Source organism: Lygodium microphyllum, chromosome 7, assembly GCF_053477565.2.
Source record: "Lygodium microphyllum isolate KBCC chromosome 7, Lygodium_microphyllum_v1.1.10, whole genome shotgun sequence".
Lineage (NCBI taxonomy): Eukaryota > Viridiplantae > Streptophyta > Polypodiopsida > Schizaeales > Lygodiaceae > Lygodium > Lygodium microphyllum.
The window spans coordinates 5550076-5569823 of NC_141141.1; positions in this window are offsets into that span (position 1 = coordinate 5550076).

Below are 19748 nucleotides of genomic sequence, written 5' to 3' on the forward strand. Positions count from 1 at the left end.
CTATCAAGAAGTTTTTATACTCCACTTGTGTCCTCTCTAGTCTTTCCTACAGCTTTAGGTTGGTTTTGAGTGTACATTGAGCTATTCAATTATTTGCTCAAGGGTTCCTATTATTTCTATAGTAGTCTACCCCCTATAGAAGATTCTTGTGCATCTGTTGTGGAATCAATTGAGTGGGAGCTCTTTTTTGGCCTACTGATGATGTCTTTTGGAGAGGTTGGTTGCCTAAACTTGTTGACAACTATGCAAGCTCTAAGTCGGGTTACAAGCTAACTCTAGTTAGAAGGTATGGTTACTCTAGACCTAGTTGAGTTGTAGTTTTAACTTATTGTGTGTGATAAATAATAGAAGGAAAGAAGAGAGTATAGTGCTCTCTCTGAGCTTATGGCCCCTATGTCTGTCTATCTCTCTCTCTGCCTGAACATGGTATCAAAGCATCAACAAGATAAACTCCATCTCCAAACGCAAGCTACATAATACAAAGAGAACCATGCTAGGCAAGATCAACACCTTCACAATCAAAGCCTATGCTAAGGTGCTGCTCTAGATTAGGCTCTAAGAAAAGTTGTAATTATGATGAATCTATAACAATATGGATAGGCACAACTGCAAGACATTTTTCGGATTTGGTAGTATCATATGAGATTGTATCATCTATATCATCGAAAGCCAAGCCAACATCAAGGATATTAGATGCATTATGGAACCATGAAGACAATAATGCCAACTTTCTATAGATATGAAACTCGTTTGATAGTAGCTATGTAGAAATCGATCCCACCAATGGACAATATGATTCTACAGAATGGGCACATGATGTGGTCAAGTCTATGATGTGTTCTATACCTACACAATGCATTGAGTTGTTCACAGGTTACAATAATGTTTGCATAGTAGAAAGATGTTATTGACTACAATATATATTTAAGCAATCAAGCTTCTGAGAGATTTGAAAAATTGTGTGTTTGAACATGTAGTGTGTTCCAACAACATTAGTGTTGTCACCGAATGATGAAATGAAGTTGGCCTATTGGATGAATTTCCTATTTAGGAATGTATGTTGAATTTGTTGTAAAACAAAGTAGAAATTTATTGGTTTTTGTTGGAGCTATGTGAGCTCTAAACTAGACAAGTACAAGTGGTTAGATGTATGTATGTCTCATACACATACTTGAGAATAAATCACATGTATTGACTGAGAATGCAAGTGTTTATGCTATCAAAAATTTTAGGCTATTGTTTGTCAATAACATTTCTGTATACCTACCTATTCTTTATGCAGAAAATAAAACCTACTTGGCAAGCAACTATGCATGGTTGTTATGACATATATCTGGAGATGTTTGTGGTGTTTTTGAACTAAGAAATCACTAGTCTTTACAGTAAATTTACTATTATAAACTTTTTGGACAGAAACTATCTTGTATATATAGTGGTCAGTAGTCAGTGTGCAAGATGTACTTGGTTTATAGGGAGTTAGGCACTGTCTGTGTTAAGAATGCGTTGGATACATAGAGTTGTAGAGATGGAAAATGCTGATAGGATTGATGACATCACTTAAATAGTGGGTGAGAAGTTGGATAACAAAAATTATGCTATCTTGAAATTCCGCATGGAGAAATTTCTCATCAAGAAAGGCTATTGGGATCTCTTGACAGGTGATGAAGTTGAACCTAAGCTTCTAGAAAAAAATCCAACTCCTGAACAATAGAAGGCACACCATGCTTGTCTTGAATGTGCTTGTAGAGTCTTGCACTAGCTCTATTATGCATTATGGATGCAATGTTCACGTAGATAATGAACTGCAAGTCTCCTAAAGATGCTTGGAAAATCTTGATGAGATACTATGATACTATCATTAGTGCCAAAAAAATACATCTGAACAAAATGTTAACAAGATGGATAGGAAAGGCCGGTCCATTCACGACTATGTGATTGAGATAAAGACTATTGTAGATAAGCTAGCATCCATTGGGACTAAGGTAGATGATGAGGATTTGGTGGCTATAACTCTAAATGGTCTAGGGCTTGAATACAAGTCTTTTGATATGTCAATTTTAGTCAGGGCTAAAATGCATGACTTTAATGAATTAGTATTCTTTCTTATCCATGAAGAAGTGAAATTGGGTTTGACTACGAGCTTGAGTATCTCTAAGAATAGAGATGTAGCTTTTTACTCTAATCAATGAGGCCACGGCCATCGTGGTAGAGATTCTAGCCATGGTAGGAGAACCTAGCAACATGCATCTCAGCATGGGTAGAGTCAGCAAAACAAGGATTTGCTGGTAGAGGTGGTGGATACTCCCGTGCGAGGGGAAGATCACAGTCTAGGGGCAAATGATCTTGGCATACTTAGACTACTCATGAGAATGCAAACAAGGATAAATATTGCCATTACTATGGAAAGCATGGCCACATTGAAAAAGAGTGTTGGAAAAAGCAAGCTAATTGAAAGCATAGATAGCAAGGTCACTATGCATCATCTAGCCATGAATAGCATGAGACTGGTGAGAGACTGTTTGCTATGACTTATGTGTAGGACAAGGGCAAGCAGTAAGAAAAGTCTAAAGATATTTGGTATATAGATTTTGGTGCCTCAAACCACATGGCATCGCATGATAAGTGGTTTGATGAGCTAAAAATAGGTGCTAGTGGCTACCCACTGGAGATGATTCTCATCATGGCATAGCATCCACAAGGATTGTTCCTTCGGTTATGCCTAATGGTAGAAAAAATAAATTGTATGATGGCTTGTATGTTCCGTCGATCACCAAGAATCTGTTATCTATAGGTCAAATGGTTGAGCAAAACCTGTAGGTATGATTTGATAGAGATGGCTACTTCATAGAGGAATATAGCAAAGGATCTAAGTTGGTTTCTAAAGGCTAGAGACATGGTAGGATGTTTACACTAAATCCAAATATCCTTGAGTTGAATGATGCTATGTTTGCTCATGATAGGGCAAGTATCCAAGATGTTGATATATGACATAAACAGGTTGGACATATAAATGTCAAAAAGTTAAAAACTGTGTAGCACGAGGACCTTGTTACAAGAGGCTACTAAGTTTTAAGCATGATCATTTGGGACATCTATGCTCAACATGTCAAGCTAGAAAACAAGCCAATTTTTCGAAGAGTACATAGGATAGTAGCAGGTCATTACAACTTGTACACTTAGATGTATGGGGACCTGCTCATAATGTATCACTTGGTGGGTCTAGGTACTATGTGACCTTTGTGGATGACTATAGCAAGTACATATGGGTACACATCCTAAAGCATAAGGATGAGGTTTTGGACAGCTTTAAGGATTTTAAATCCCATGCATAAAAAGATCTTAATTGTTGTATCTCGTGCTTATGGTCTAATGGTGGTGGAGAGTACGTGTCAAAGGAGTTTGATAAATACTTAGCAAAGCATGAGATTAAGAGGTAGTTGACTTACAACTATACTCCTCATTAGAATGGAGTAGTTGAAAGAAAGAATAGGGTGATTATGGAGGTAGCCAAGGTCATGTTGAATGAGAAGGACATGCCTTTGTCTTATTGGGTTGAATCAGCACTTACAACTATTTATGTCATGAATCAAACACCTACAGCATGAATACATGAAAAGATACCTTATGAGTAGCTGTATGGCTACAAGCTTGACATCTGACATTTGAAAGTATTTTTTAGTATTTCCTATTTTCATGTTCCAGATGACAAACAAAAGAAACTTCACCCTAAAGTAGTGAAGTGTGTTTTCATTGGGTACCCACAAGAAAGGAAGGCATATAAATTATATGTATTGACTACACATGAGATATTGCTTAGCTGTGATGTATTGTTTGATGAGTTAGCATATTGGGATGGTGCTAAGTATGTTATAGTACATGATGACCCTTCACGCAGCATGTATGCCAAATTGGACAACAAGATAGTATTTCTACCAACGAACCTACTCAAGATGCATCTAGCAGTGTAAGTCCTTGGATAGGAAGGCTATGGAGCCATGGGTCTCCATCCACTGACATGGATATGTCAGTGAGGGGAAAATATAAAGGAAAAGAGAAGGTTTTTGATGATGTTATAGGTTCTTTGACTTTAGGATATGATTCTATTGAGAGTCTGGATAGTGAGTTTGGCATAGCTACAATGGTTACTCCTAGAGTTAAGTAGAGATATATATCACCTCATGAGAGACTAGAATCTAGTTCACCTCAGTTGTAGAGATCATAGATAAAAAGGAAGCCGGTGGATAGGCTTACCTACAGTGGATATTCTGTGAGACATTATGCATACATGATAGAAGTGCAAAAATACAAAGAGTACCTTTTGCAGAAGCAGTTAAGGATGAGAACTTGTATAAGGCTATGGATGATGAATATGAAGCTTTGCTAAAAAATAGAACTTGGAATTTGGTTGAGTTACCTAAGAGCAAAATACCCATTGCATACAAGTGGGTCTGTAAGGTAAAATGTAAGTTTGATCTCTCACTAGAGAGATACAAAGCCAGATTCCTAGTGAAAGGATATCCCCAGTAGTATGGGTTGGATTATGAGAAAAATTTTAGTCCAGTTACTAAGATGGAAATTGCATGGATTGTTATTGCATTGGCTACATCCAAAGGCTAGAATCATTATAAGATGGACTTTAAAAATTCGTTCATGATAAATGGCGATTTGGTGGAAGAGGTTTATATGGATCAAGCGGAGGGCTATGTGCATCCCAACTATCCATCATATGTATGCAAATTGAAGAAAGTATTGTATGGCTTGAAGCAAGCTCCCCCGACCATGGAATGAAAGGATCAATTCCTACTTATAGACACTTGGATTTGCTGATCACAGTTTGTTTACCAAGAAAATAGAGACGTGATATGTGATTTTGGTGATCTATGTAGATGATTTGGTGATGTGACAAGTGATGACATACATGGCATTGATGACATAAAGCCATGTTGCAAAAATTTTATATTAAAAACTTGGGAGATTCGAAATTTTTCTTAGGGATTGAAAGTTATGCATACATCTCATGGTATATGGATGCTACATAAATACTATGCACAAAATATGTTGGAGAAGTATGGTAGCTAGAATACAAAACCATGGATATACCACTTGAGTAGAATGTAAAGTTGGCTATTGATATATGAAATGTAAAAGAGAATGTGAATATGTAAAGATAAATGGTTGATAATTTGATCTATCATCTTACTATCACTAGAATAGACTTGAGTTATGCAGCTGGGTTGATCAGCTAGTTTATGGAGCAACTAAGGAAACCTCACCTAGATGCTGTGAGAAGGATCTTGAGATATGTGAAGGGTGCATTACCTTATGGATTGTTCTATGAGCATGGTAAGCCTATTGAGCTTACAAGTTATAGTGATGTAGAATGGGCTAACTGTGTGTATGACAGAAGTTCAACTAGTGGATATACATTTGGTCTTAGAAGTAGCATGGTCAGTTGGAGAAGTAAGATAAAACCTATAGTGGCTCTCTCAAATACAGATGTACAATGTAGGGGTGCAGCATTAGCTCTATAGGTGATGTTGCTTGGCTAGTTAAGTTTATGGATGACTTGGGGATTTATGTGGATAAACCAACCAAGCTATATTGTGATAACATGAGTAGTGTGCTCATGGCAAGCAATCCAATTTATCATGCCAGGTCAAAGCACACAGAGGTACATTACCATTTCATTAGGGAAATGGTGATTGGAGGCATGATAGACCTCATTCATGTGAAAACTAAAGACCAAGTGGAAAACATACTTACCAAATCACTTGGTAAATTTAAGTTCACTCATTTTAGATCACTACTTGGGATACAAGAAGTGACTTGAGCTTGAGAGGGAGTGTTGACAACTGTGTGAGCTCTAAGTTGGGTTACATGCTAACTCCAATTAGAAGGTATGGTTACTCTAGACCTTGTTGAGTTGTAGTTTGACTTAGTGTATGTGATGAATAATAGAAGATTAAGATAGAGTATACTACTTTGAGCTTATGGGCCCTATAACTATCTCTCTCTCTCTCTCTCTACTTGGACATAACTAGTCCAAAAATTTGTGTGTGTACTTGTTCCATCTATTTCTACATGTTGTGTAGGAGAGCTACATCAATAGTTGGGATTTTTCAATGGCATTTTTCTTGTTTTTAATGAAGCTAATTTTACCTCTCTTTGTCACAATTTTTCTTAGTTACTTATGCATTGACTCCACGATAGATGCTCTTATGGCTTCTTGGTATTCTTCCCATTCTTTTCTCATGAGATTTTCCATCTTGTCAAAATTCTCCTTGGACTGCTGAATGAATTTGTCAAGCATATCCTTTTCTTCTAAGTCCCCACTACTATTTTTCAAGCATATCCTTTTCTTCTAAGTCATCACTACTATCTTCTCTATGTCTTTTGCATCACTTTGGATGCTCTTTAGGCTCTTTTCCCCCTATCTTCCTTTTGGTTGTGGTGGGTATGGCAACATATGGGATCCTATGATGACCCCAATATGGATAGCTATCAACTAGGAGAACATCTATCAACTAGAAGTTCTTCCAGCGATCCTTAAGCTTTTTTATGAAAGTGAGATAAGGGTAGGAGCCAATTGTGCAGAGCAGAGAGCTCACACACATTTTCTTCATTATCCATAACACATAACTAAAGAGAGTACCAACAATATAAGGTCACAACATGACCATTCACACCAAAGATAGCTAAGCTAAACACCGACTTATTCAATGTTAGTATGTATACAGCTGGACATGCTAAGTGTCGGGTACAATCATACCAAAGATAGAGAAGTTGAGATTGAAGTCTAACACTCCCCCTCAAGCTCAAGACAACATCTTTACACTAAGCAGATGTCTGGAAACACTGAACTTATCTTTACCCAAAGACTTGGTAAAGATATCCGCAACTTGTTCATCAGTCTTCACATGCATGAGATCAACTCTCCCTACAAGAACCATCTCTATGATGAAGTGGCAGTGTACCTCAATGTGTTTAGTCCTGGCATAGTATATTGGATTCATAGCTAGGAGTACATACTAATATTGTCACATAGCAAAGTTACTACAGCATCCTCCTGTATGTCCAAATCAACCATAATCTTGAGCAACCATGCAATCTCACATCCTGCCAATGCAACACCCCTGTACTCAGCCTCAGTACTACTCGACAAAGCAACTGTAGATTGCATCTTGCTACTCCAATTGATCATTCTACTTCCCAAGCCAAAAGCATAGCCACTTGTAGATCTACAGTCATATGAGCATCCTGCCCAATTTTCATTCATGTATCGAACAAGTTTCAAGGGCTTATCTCTCACATAGAACAACCCATAATATATAGTGGACTTAACATATCTCATAATACACCTAATAGCATCCAAATGTAGCTTTCTAGGCTTCTGCATGAACTGGCTTATGAGCCCTACATCATAGCTCAATTCAGGCCTAGTGATGGTCAAGTAGATCAGCAGAGTTCTAACTATCTGCCTGTACAGAGTCACATCCTCAATTTGCAACTCTAGTGCTCATGTCTAGCTTGACATTCTGCTCAAGAGGTGTATCCAATGGTTTGCATTCAGTCATGCTATACTTATTTAGCATTTCTATGGCATAATGCTCCTGCATCAGACCATTTTCAGCTTTGACCACCTCAATGCCCAAGAAATACTTTAAATCACCTAAGTCTTTCATGTCAAATTTTGATTTCAACATTTCCATAACATGCTGTATGCCCAAGTCATCATCCCCAGTAATGATCAAATCATCAATATGACAAGCACTACCAAGCCATTGTCGATCTTTTTTGTAAATAGGCTATGATCAGTCCTTCCAACAGTAAATCCCAAGCTCTACAAGTAGTTATTGATCCTTGCATGCTAGGCTCTTAGAGCCTGCTTCAGCCCATACAATGCTTTTTTTAGCTTGCACACATAATGCTGAAAATCAGGGTGAACATACCCTTCGGGCTAATCCATGTAGACATCCTCTACCAAGTCACCATTAAGAAAGGCATTCTTAACATCCATCTACTGCAATTTCTAGCCTTGCAACAACCAATGCAATCACTGTGTGTATGGTTGCCATCTTGGCAACATGACTGAATGTTTCCTCATAATCAAGTCCATACTGTTCAGCATACCCCTTAGCAACCAGCCTGGCTTTGTACCTTTCAACACTACCATCCGACTTGCATTTGAACTTGTAGACCCATTTGCAGCCAATGGTCTTTTTCCCTGTAGGCAGTGGCATAAGATCCCATGTTGCATTTTTAGCCCAAGGCATCAATTTCCTCATTCATAGTTGTGCACCAATGCTCATCTTTCACTGCTTCAGTAGCATATGCACCTGGTTCTTTAATCTCCATCACCTTTGTCATATAAGCATAATGCTTTGCAGAGTAATCATTGTAAGTCAACCTGTCAATAGGGTACCTGACTCTCTGCGAGTGTCTAAACTATGGTGCACTGCTCGATTCCCCTCTCTCATGAAGTGGAATGTACTTGTTGTGCCTCGTGCCAGGCGTATAGATAGCTAGAATGCCAAGCTCACTGTCTAAACTGCCAAGCAAATTCATAGCCTAGAGTCATGACACTAGGTGTCATCAAACCATATGCATTCTCAAAGGCTTTTTCCTTCCCTTTGATGTCCAATACATCATGTCTCCCCCTCACTGACATAATGTCCTCCTCAATCCACCTATCCAAGGAGACATAGGAGAAGAAACATTTGTCATTGTAGCACCTGAAAATGCAATACTCTACTGCAAATCAACTATAGACGCCTATATAGAAGGCATATCAGATGGCACTGCAATAGGTGTTGCATACCAAGAGGCCATCTCATCAAAAAATCACATTCTTGTTCACAAGTATCTCACATGTAGAGGGATCATAGCATTTGTATGCCTTCTTCTCTTGCAAATATCCAAGAAAGACACACTTATGTGCTTAAGGATCCAGCTTTCTCCTCTTCTCATCATGGATATGCACATAAGCTATGCAACCGAATACCTTCATGTGACTTACATCTGGCTTGTAGCCATACATCCTTTGAAAATGCATCACATCATGAATACCTACAGTGGGAGTCCTGTTAAGAATGTACATGGTTGTCATAACAGCCTTTGCCCAATAATACAATGGCATACTCTTCTCATTCATCATCACATGAGCAACTTACATCAACACCTTGTTCTTATGTTCAGCCACTCCATTTTGTTGTGGAGTATAGCTATAGGTAAGCTACCTACGTATGCCATTTTCAGCCAAAAAACTGTCAAAAGCATTTGACACATACTCACTACCCTTGTTTGATCTTAAGCAAGAGATATAGCAATCAAACTCTTTCCCTACGTGCTTCTTAAACTATTGAAAAACAACCAGCACTTCATCTTTTTCCTTCAATATATACACCCAAGTATAGCGATTGTAATCATCAATAAATGTCACATAGTACCTAGAGCCTCCCATAGATGCATTATGGGCTGGCCCTCAGACATCAGAGTAGTGCACTAACTGTAATGAACGTGTGCTCTACCTTATATGCTTGACAAATGGCAACCTAGACTTTTTACCAAACTGGCAACAAGCATTGTAGACATGACCAATGTCAGAATATGCAAACTTGGGTAAACCTGTAACAAGCTATTTTTTCTGCATCATTTGTAGCCTCTGAAAGTTTGCTAAAATATTTGCAATCACATCTAATCTAGTCCCTTTGTGAGGGGCAGTGACGGCTCATGACCAGAATCCCATATGCGCAATAGGAGAAAGTACCACCACTCAAATCCTATAAAGCATTGTACTTGCACTCTTTTTCTAATGCAATGATAGTACTATTTTCCTTCCAGTAAAGTGTCATGTCACTGTCAATACACAAGATTGTGTTTATGAGTCCAAGTCTCAATCTTGGAACCTAATTCACTTGTGTAACAATTTGTCCATGTCAAGGTCAATGTCTTCATGAGTTTCCTTTTTCTCTTTCAACCTCCATAGCTCCTACATCTGCAATGCTCTAGATCCCGCATATTTTAACATGGTATCAAAGCTCAACTAAGCATGGGTTAACATGTCTTAGGTCTCTTCTCTACTTCTTCAGCTCCTCTTCACCCCTGGACAACTCAGGATCAGTGTATGACCTCATTTTTCAACTCCATCCTTAGGCAAAGCTTGTGGCAACCATAGCCATCCTGCACCCTGCCTCCTTGGATCTCTTCATAGAGACCATTTCAGCTCACGATGTCTTCTGGAGATCTCTTCATCACCTCATGGCACAACTCTCTAGCACGTTAAACAGTAACATTGATGATCCTTGGCCTTGGCATTGCTGAAATTGATTGCATTGTCCAAAACTGCACTTCTGGCACTGGTCGTATAGCCCATTCTCTCTCCCTATAGCGTGAATTGTCCTGTGAGCTTAGAGCATTTGAAGCCCTATGTCCTAGCTCCCTCCCACTTAGAGGATTCATTGAATGGTCACTTCTGCGCACTGCTGTGTTAGAAAAATCAGACGGGCCTGTTTAACCCTAGCAGAAACCATAGCCTTTTGAGCTCAAGCTCAAAACCACTTCATCTTTCTAATTATTCTTAGTCAAGTGAAGTTCCTACCACTTGAATAAGAGTTCTTACTTAGTAAACAACACACATTTGGGCAACAATTCACTAAGGAGGAAAGACCTTGTAGACTTGAAGCAAGCAACAAAGCTTAAACATCAAGTTCAATCTCATAGTACCTACATAGTGTGTTTTCACACTACCATTATTTGTGTCTTTTGACACATTAAAAATCAACTCTACTACTGAAAAAATTCAGAGTTTTTAGATTAAGTCTCGATGGAAATTATGAAGACTAAGTGTTGAAATATCTTGAAGGATTTTCTAAAAGGTTGAAGATTCAAGGACATAGTGTCCATTGACACTCACCTAGTGCTTCTTAGCACTTATATTCAACTCCTCTGCTATTGAAATCTAGTGCAGATTTGCTATTGATCCAACCTTCTAACATGGGAAAAGACTCTCCAACTGCTCACTTCAAAGGAGTCAGGTTTCATACCTGGCAGACCCACATCAAACTCATCCTGATGAAGAAGGGCCTCTCGGCCATTACCACTGAAAAAGAAAAGAAGCCCCATGATGCGGATCTTGCTGTCACTTGGCAAAAGAATGATGATAAGGCTCAAGCCATTATCAAACTGGAGCTAGATGACAGCTATATCCATCATGTGGACAACTGTGAGACCTCACAGGATACATGGAAGAAACTTGACACTCTGTTTGGTGCACAGTCTAAATCATCAAAGTATGGTCTCCTGATTGAGTTTTTCAGGCTTGAAATGAAGTCCAGCACATCACTTGACACACATCTAAATTATATGGAAGGACTTCTAACCCAACTTGCAAGAATCAACATTAAAGATGTTTGCATTGGTGTTCTACTTAAGAGTTTTCTTTCTGAATACAATAATGTGTCAACCCTAATTAATATGCCAAACCCTGAACTTGTTGATATCTAGGCATCACTGTTAGAGGAGGAAAAGAAGCTAAAAACTAAGGAAGAACCAAGTACCTCTAGAGATGAACATGCATTATATGTTGGCAACAGGTACAAAGGCAAGAAGGATCAACTCTTCTATGACTTCTGCAAAAGGACCGAACACATTGAGAAGTTCTACCACACTAGAAAGAGGTCCCAAAAGGCCTATCTAGTTGTAGTCAAAGAAGAAGAAGAAAACGGAGCAAAGGAAGAAGAAGTAGAAGAAGACCACTAGGAGAAGGACAAGCCTCATCAGTCCTTCTATTCAGATAAACTTTTTTAGTTTTGTATTTCCTAGCCCTAATGCCTCAAAACATAAACTTGTAAACTCCTCAGTTATCTTGTACTACAGCCTTTCTACACTTTGTGAGGCCCCTGCTACAGCCCCTGGATGTCCATCATGTTTGTGGTACCCACACTTAGCTTTTTCTGCGACAGCCTCTAGTGTTTTGTCATGTTTATGGTGTGCCCACACTTTGCAAGTGTTGCTTTCACTAAAGCCTTTATACACTTTGTACTTCTGGTCATGATTGAGGAGGGGTGTTGAAATATTTGCAATCACATCTACTTTAGTCCCTTTGTGAGGGGCAATTAGGGCTTAGGACCAGAATCCCATATGCACGAGATATGCATAGTAGGAGAAAGTACCACCACTCAAATCCTATAAAGCATTGTACTTACACTCTTTTTCTAATGTAATGATAGTACTCTTTTCCTTCTAGTAAAGAGTCATGTCACTGTCAATACACAAGATTGTGTTTATGAGACCAAGTCTCAATCTTGGAACCTAATTCACTTGTGTAACAATTTGACCATGTCAGGGTCAATGTCTTCATGAGTTTCCTTTTTCTCTTTCAACCTCCATAGCTACTGCATCTGCCATGCTCTAGATCCCACGTATTTTAACAAAGTTAACATGCCCCACTCTGTTATGCCAAATTTCCAAATCTCTAACAGTGCTAGAACCATGGGCAAACATAGTTGAATTCAACTCAGGCAAAGTGGCATCAAGAGTAAATATCCTACCATTCCTGTGACCGCAAGCAATCAACATGCATCCATTGCCAAATTCTTCAATAAAGCACCCATTCTTATTGAAACTAACCTACAAGTTTTGCTTGGTCATCTGGCCCATAGACAATAAGTTCTTTGTAATAGATGGGATATGCAGTATATCATGTAAGTGCTTCTTCCTGCCATCATGAATCACAAGAGGCACTTTGCCTTTATGTTCAATGCTATGCTGTGTGTCATCACCTGTGCATACATAGCCATTTCTCTCAGTCACCATGTTAGTGAACCAATCATTGTGAGGGGTCATGTGATTCGATGCCCTTGAATCAACGTACCATACTACATCATCAGTGGATTTGTCAATAGCCCTGTCTTTCACATAGTGCATAGCAAACAATCTATCTCCTCCTGAACCATCATTTGCCTGACTAGACAAAGCAAAGTGTCCATGTGGTTTTCCCTTCTGATTGCCCTGCTTCGTCCAATGGTGTTTTGTAATATGACCATACTTTCCGTTGTAATGACAACCCTTATTCAGATGGTTAGATGGGCATTGTTGCTGCCAAGAGCCTCTACCACAAGAGCTAGATCTCCCCCTTCCTCTAAAGTTTCCACCTCCTCTTGCATTTGATCCCAGCTGGTTATTATTGCCATAGGATGCATTTTGCTAGTCTCCTCTGCCAAAACCATAGCCTCTACCATGGCTGCCATGACCGCATTGATTGGAATAAAAGACTACATCCTTGCTTTTTGTACTGTTAGAGCCTGTACCCAAGCCAAGTTTAATGTCCTCATGGATAAGCAATGCAACCAACTCGTTGAAATCTGAAATTTCAGCCCGCACTGACACAGAAGTATCAAAAGACTTATACTCTAGACCCAAGCCATTCAAAGTCACAGCAACCATGTCTTCATCTTCAACCTGAGTAACAACAGATGCCAACTGATCCGCAATGGTCTTGATCTCTGTCACGTAGTCCTGTATGGACTTGCCCTTTCCCTCCATGTTGTTAAATTTTTTCTTTAACTATATCTTCCTGGCACTTGTAGTGGTGCCATATTACCTAATAAAAATGTCCCACGCATCCTTAGGAGAGCCACAATTCATTATCTACATTACCATGGCATCTAATATACATAGGGACAACCAGTGCAAAACCCTACGTGCTCTCTCCATCCAATGCTCAATGAGCTCACAACTGGTCTTGTGTCGGATGCATGTCACTTGTAGCCATCTTGGTCTCAGTCCTAGTCACTAGCTCCTAGTAGCCTTTCTCTATCAAGAAGTTCTCCATGCAGAACTTCCATATGGCATAGTTGTTGCTGTGGAGATTTTCCCCCACAATCTGGGTAATATTGTATGTTCTCTTAGCATTTTCCATAGTGTAAACCTTGCCTGGCTACCTGCAAACCAAATCTTTTCACAATTCAATTTCAGGCTGCAACTTTTTATGACAGTTTTTAGCACATCCTTTGCTTATACAAGTAGTGTTTTAGTCCCAAAAAAATGGTACATTCACCTCGTGTCAATTGGCAATCACTTAGGTATTGCATCCTGCATATATAGACTACATTCACTGCATAACTAGCATGTAATCAAGTAGACTATTCATGTATAGACAAGTAGTCTGTAAGCATCAAATGGCAGTGACCATCAACTTCTCTTTCAGCCAAACATTAGAGTCTATGTGCCTCAAACAGCCCCAAGACATCTCAGAAAGTTGCTATTGCATGCAGATATCCATACATGTCTAACTGGGCACACTGGAGTGCATGTATATCATGTATGGAAGCTAAATATCCTTCCAACTAATAAAAATAGTCAATACCCTGCTCTATAACTAGCAGTACATCAGTCCAAAATTTGGGCATTTAATGCTCACAATATCCCACAACACACCTATAGCTCCAATGGCATGACTCAAGCCTTACGGGTATAAGTGAATGTCAAAACGCTTTAACCTTCAAGTGATAACTATTATACATTCAATTTCAAATTTTAGCCTGTAATTTTTAGATTTGTAAATGCATTCCAGAATTGAAGTTTTAATCCCTTTTGGTCATGTCCAAGTGTACATGGGTGTTGCACAGACATTTACCAAGCATTCTTGATTATCATATGCATCATTCCAAAGGCATTTGTGGACCAAACAGTGCCCTGTAGTAGTGATGGAAACTACTGGATAGATTTTAGCCTATTATTTACTTCAAAATTTGAGCATTTGACTCTCCAAACCCAAGCTCAAAAGCATGAGAGATAACACTTGTGTACATGTCACATAGCTTCCAAACTTCAAGAGTATGTTTCCTTGAAAGTTTAGCAATTGGTCTATCCCTGTTTTCAAATTTGTACATAACCATGTAGCTCAAAAATGAGATCAAGACAAAGCATCAATATCATGGGTTCTTGCATACCCCTTGACAAGTGATTTATCAAGTAGTAGAGAGCTATCCACCCTTCCTATGCCTTGGGTTAGACCAACAGAGTGTAGGTAGCAGCCATGCTCAAATATGTGATCTCTTTGAAGATGTTTTTACCTCAGACCTGTTGGTTGTGAAGATTATCATCCACTTTACCATGCTCAAACAAGCTTCTCCAAGCTTTACATAGCATTGCTCCTCCTTCATGAGCAATAGAGTGCACCATTGGATGACTTAAGCTATCCAATCCTTCCCATAAAAAAATAGGCGCAAAATTCCAACTCCACGTCTATATTCAGCTGCTCATGCTGAGCATGGATGACATCATACATAGGCTCTAATACATGTTCTTGATCCCTTGAGCAACCCCCAACAAGCTCTGACAGTTCCAGAGACTCAAACCAAAATGCATACCTTTCACATGAGATCAATGGCAGCCTGCTTCTTCAAGAGACATACTTTGTCTTCAAGCTTCAGGGTCTGCTTCACCAATGCCATCCTCCAAAGAGAGCCCATTCATGGCTCTGATACCATGATGAAAGTGAGAGAAGGGTTGGAGCCAACAGTGCAGAGTAGAGAGCTCACGCATATTTCTTCATTATCCATAACACATAACTAAAGAGAGTACTAACAACCTAAGGTCACAACATGCTAAGTGTCGGGTACAGTCATACCAAAGATAGAGAAGTCAAGCTTGAAGTCTAACACTTTTCACCTATCATCTATTGGGATCGCCATCTAAGCTTCATAATGGAAGCACATGGGTGGACAAAGCCATCTTTGTATTAGTTTGTTTAAAATTAAAGTAGTCTCTATTCTTCTCATATTTGTTGTGTGTTCTCTACTCCTTGCTTACATTCTATCTACTGTGCCATGTAATTTCTATAGATTACAAGTTGACATTAGCCTTCAAGAAATCCTCTTCCTCATCCTCACTTAAGCCTTGGACCATATTGATTTTTTCAACATCAGTATTACAAGCCGAGTGGGGCAAGATTGCTCAAAAACATCGTTACCTTGTGCTTATTTTGGTGAATTGTCAATTTATCCTTATCCTAGTGTGACTAACTCTTGATTGGTGTAGCCAATGTCTTTTTTCAATAGTAGGTGGTGGTAGCCTTTGCTAGCATGCTCCATATTTAAGACTACTAGGGAAATCAAAAACTAAACTATGGCAATTTTGAGAAGTACAAATCCATAATGCCCAGATGTCTTACCCATTGTTGATTGGCCATCCTCACTAGGAAAGGGGTTGTTTCCCAATCCATCAATCCCAATTCTTGGCAAGTCTCCAGTGTGATGATATTGACCCTTGATCCACCGTCAAGTGGGGCATTTGGGATGATCTAGTCCTTGCACCAAATAGGAATCCCTAGAATGGCCAGATTAGAGAGGGGGTATATTGGATCTTCTAAACTATTTTCATTAATGCATGCATTGTCATGGCTGCTATGTCAAGTGCAATACTGGGCACTTGAGTTGCATCATTTTCAAGAGATGATATTTGAAAGCTGAGACCATATTTAGGAGATCACCTAGTGGAATGATAATGTTGGAAGATCCCCATCCGGTTGATACTTTGGATGAGTCCAAAATAGCCAAAATGCTTGGTGTATTCTCTTTCACCGTCGTGGAATTCTATTACCTCGAGATTAGCATATGAGGTTCTTTTTTAGTGTTGGCATCTGACATTTGACTTTTATGCTTGCCAAGATGAGCTTGTGCCTACTTTCCTATTTGAACTCCTAGAACCTAGGCAATTGCCTAAGTTCTTCATGCTACTTGGTTGTGGATCTTCTCATGCAACTTTTTGTAAAATATTACACGGCGCAGCGAACAGAATCTGAGAAAGAGATAGAGAGTACACAACAGATAAGAGGAGAATCAGTAAAATTCTTTAACTCCAAACAACTGATACAAAGATGGCTCTGTCCACCCGTGCGCTTCCACTGTGTGAAGCTTAGATGGCGATCTAGACAGAAGATAGGTGAAGAGCTTAAGGCTAGCTGGAACAACAACTCTGACTGGGTGAAAGATCAGTGTAAGATGGCTGCGAAGGGGTTTAGCTTTTATAGCCTGCGAAGGTCGTTAGGTCGGCCTATTGACCGACCTACCATATGAGCCTCCACTAGTCGGCCAGGGAATATTCCAGGGAATATTCCCTTTACCATCGGGCCGGGGGCGCTGCCCCCGGACCCCCGCCAGGGGGGCCGCTGGCCCCCCTGGGACCCCCCAGCCAGGGGCCGCTTCCGCGGCCCCCGGACCCCACAATAGGGGCCCCTTTTAACTCCCTTACCACGCAACTCAATGCAATGTGCCTCGAGTTGCTACCAGCTTAACCACTCCGTCTAACCCAAAGATTAGACCCACAACAGTCACCTTTTTGCCATCCGGTCACATAGACCTCATCTGATATACAAGTCAGGACTCAACCAATGTCCGGGCTCACATTTGGCTTCTCCTCATAATGGGGGCCTTACAACTTTGAGCACCATGGATCATTGGTAGCACCTAATGAGGGTGGAGCATTGATCATATCTAACACCCCCCCTCAATGTCCACCCATAGGTGAACTATCTCCTCGGCCCAATGCCGAGTCTCTGAAGATGAACTTGAAGCAGATCCTTCGTAAGTGCTTTGGTGAAGATATCTGCTCCATTCTCCTCTGTTGGACAGTAGACCAATTCCACTATCCCATCCTCCATCAAATCACGCACATAGTGATACTGGATCTCTATATGTTTGGTGCGTGCATGAAACACTGGATTTTTGGCAATGGCGATGCAACTCTGATTGTCACATCTCAGCACAGTTGGTTCTTCATCCTGCACTCCCATATGCCATAGAATCCTTCTCAACCATACGGCCTCACATGCAGCAAAACAAGCTGCCTTGTACTCTGCTTCGGTAGAAGACAATGCCACTGTTGGTTGCTTCTTACTAATCCAAGAGAAAATTCCTGAACCCAAAGAGAAACAATAACCAGAAACTGACTTCCTGGAATCAATGTCTCCTGCCCAATCTGAGTCACAGTTCCCCACAAGAGAAGTTCCGAAACTGTATGTGATACCATAGTCAAGAGTTTTCTTCAAGTATCTGAGCACCCGCATCCCAGCCTTCCAATGACTCTCATGAGGTTTGTTTGAGAACCTGCTCAAAACACCAACAGCAAAACTGATATCTGGTCTGGTGTTACACAAGTAGATTAGACTGCCGACCAACCTCCTATACCTCCCAATGTCTGCTAGTGCTGATGTATCCTCAACGGATAACTTTACATTCACCTCCATAGGTGTAGCTATCTCCTTGCACTCGGTCATGCCAAATGCCTTCAAGATCTCCCATGCATACTTCTTCTGAGAGATGAAGATCTTTCCTGGCTCTTGCCAGACTTCAATCCCCAAACAATAGTGCAGCAAGCCCAAGTCTGTCATTTCAAACTCAAAACTCAAAGCCTTTCGAGTTTGGTTGATCATATCTTCATAGTCACCTGTAATAAGAAGGTCGTCCACATATAGGACAATCACTGCAGACTTTTTACCATCCCTGTAAACATACAAGTTAGCATCTGAGGCACATCTTTTGAAGTTTAGGTTTAAAAAGAACCTATCTATCCGTTGGTACCATGCTCTGGGGGCTTGTTTCAGCCCATACAATGCCTTCTTCAGTTTACACACTTTGTTCTCAGAATGGGGGGCCTCAAACCCTGGTGGCTGAGCCACGTACACCTCCTCCTTGAGGTCACCATTTAAGAACGCTGACTTAACATCCATTTGGTACACTGGCCACTTCTTGTGGGCAGCCACTGCAAGTACCGTGCGAATAGTGGTCATTCTGGCAGTTGGGGCAAATGACTCTTGAAAATCAAACCCTTCAACTTGTGAAAATCCTTGGGCAACCAGTCTAGCTTTGTACTTTTCTAAGGTACCATCAGCCTTGTACTTTACCTTCCAGATCCACTTGGTGCCAATAATCTTCCGCTTTGCTGGCCGATCCACTAGCTCCCAAGTGTCATTCTTCATTATGCTGTCATACTCCGCCTGCATAGCAGCCTTCCATGATGGATCTGCAAGTGCTTCTTCTAAGTCAGTTGGCTCCTTTACTTCTCTCATAATCTCAACCATCAAGGCCATGTTGACTATGTGAGCAGAAGCCCTCCTTTGCTCCTCTATTCTCTGAGACCTCCTTGGTCCGTCTGCCTTCTCCTCAACAGATGCAGGCATAGGATTATTGTGGTCATAGAGCTGCTTCACCCAGCGCGGCAATGGCTTTTCCGGTGGGGTGATGTCAGGTTGGTGAACTTTTTTCTCATCATCTGAAGATGATGCTTCCTCCTCCTTAAGGATAGGGATAGCTCTCGGGACAGGTTCATAGTGGACTACTTCTTCGCTTGATGATAAAGTGGAAGACCTTGCCTTCTCCTCCTCCACTGTATGCGGCTCCTCCTTGAACACCACATCACGGCTCGCGATGATCTTCTTTGCCTCTTGGTCATATAACTTGTAAGCCTTCTGCTCATCACTATAACCCAAGAAGATACATTTTCTGCTTTTTGGTTGTAACTTGTTTCTCTTCTCATCTGGAACATGTGCATAACATTCACATCCAAAAATTCTGAAATGTGAAACAGATGGTTTCTTACCAGTGTAAGCCTCATGAGGTGTTTTTCCCTTGAGAGCCTTTGTGTAGCTCCGATTTAGAATGTAGACTGCAGTATTAACAGCTTCAGCCCAAAAATGGTTAGGCAATCCCTTGCCCTTTAGCATGCATCTTGCCATCTCCACAATGGTA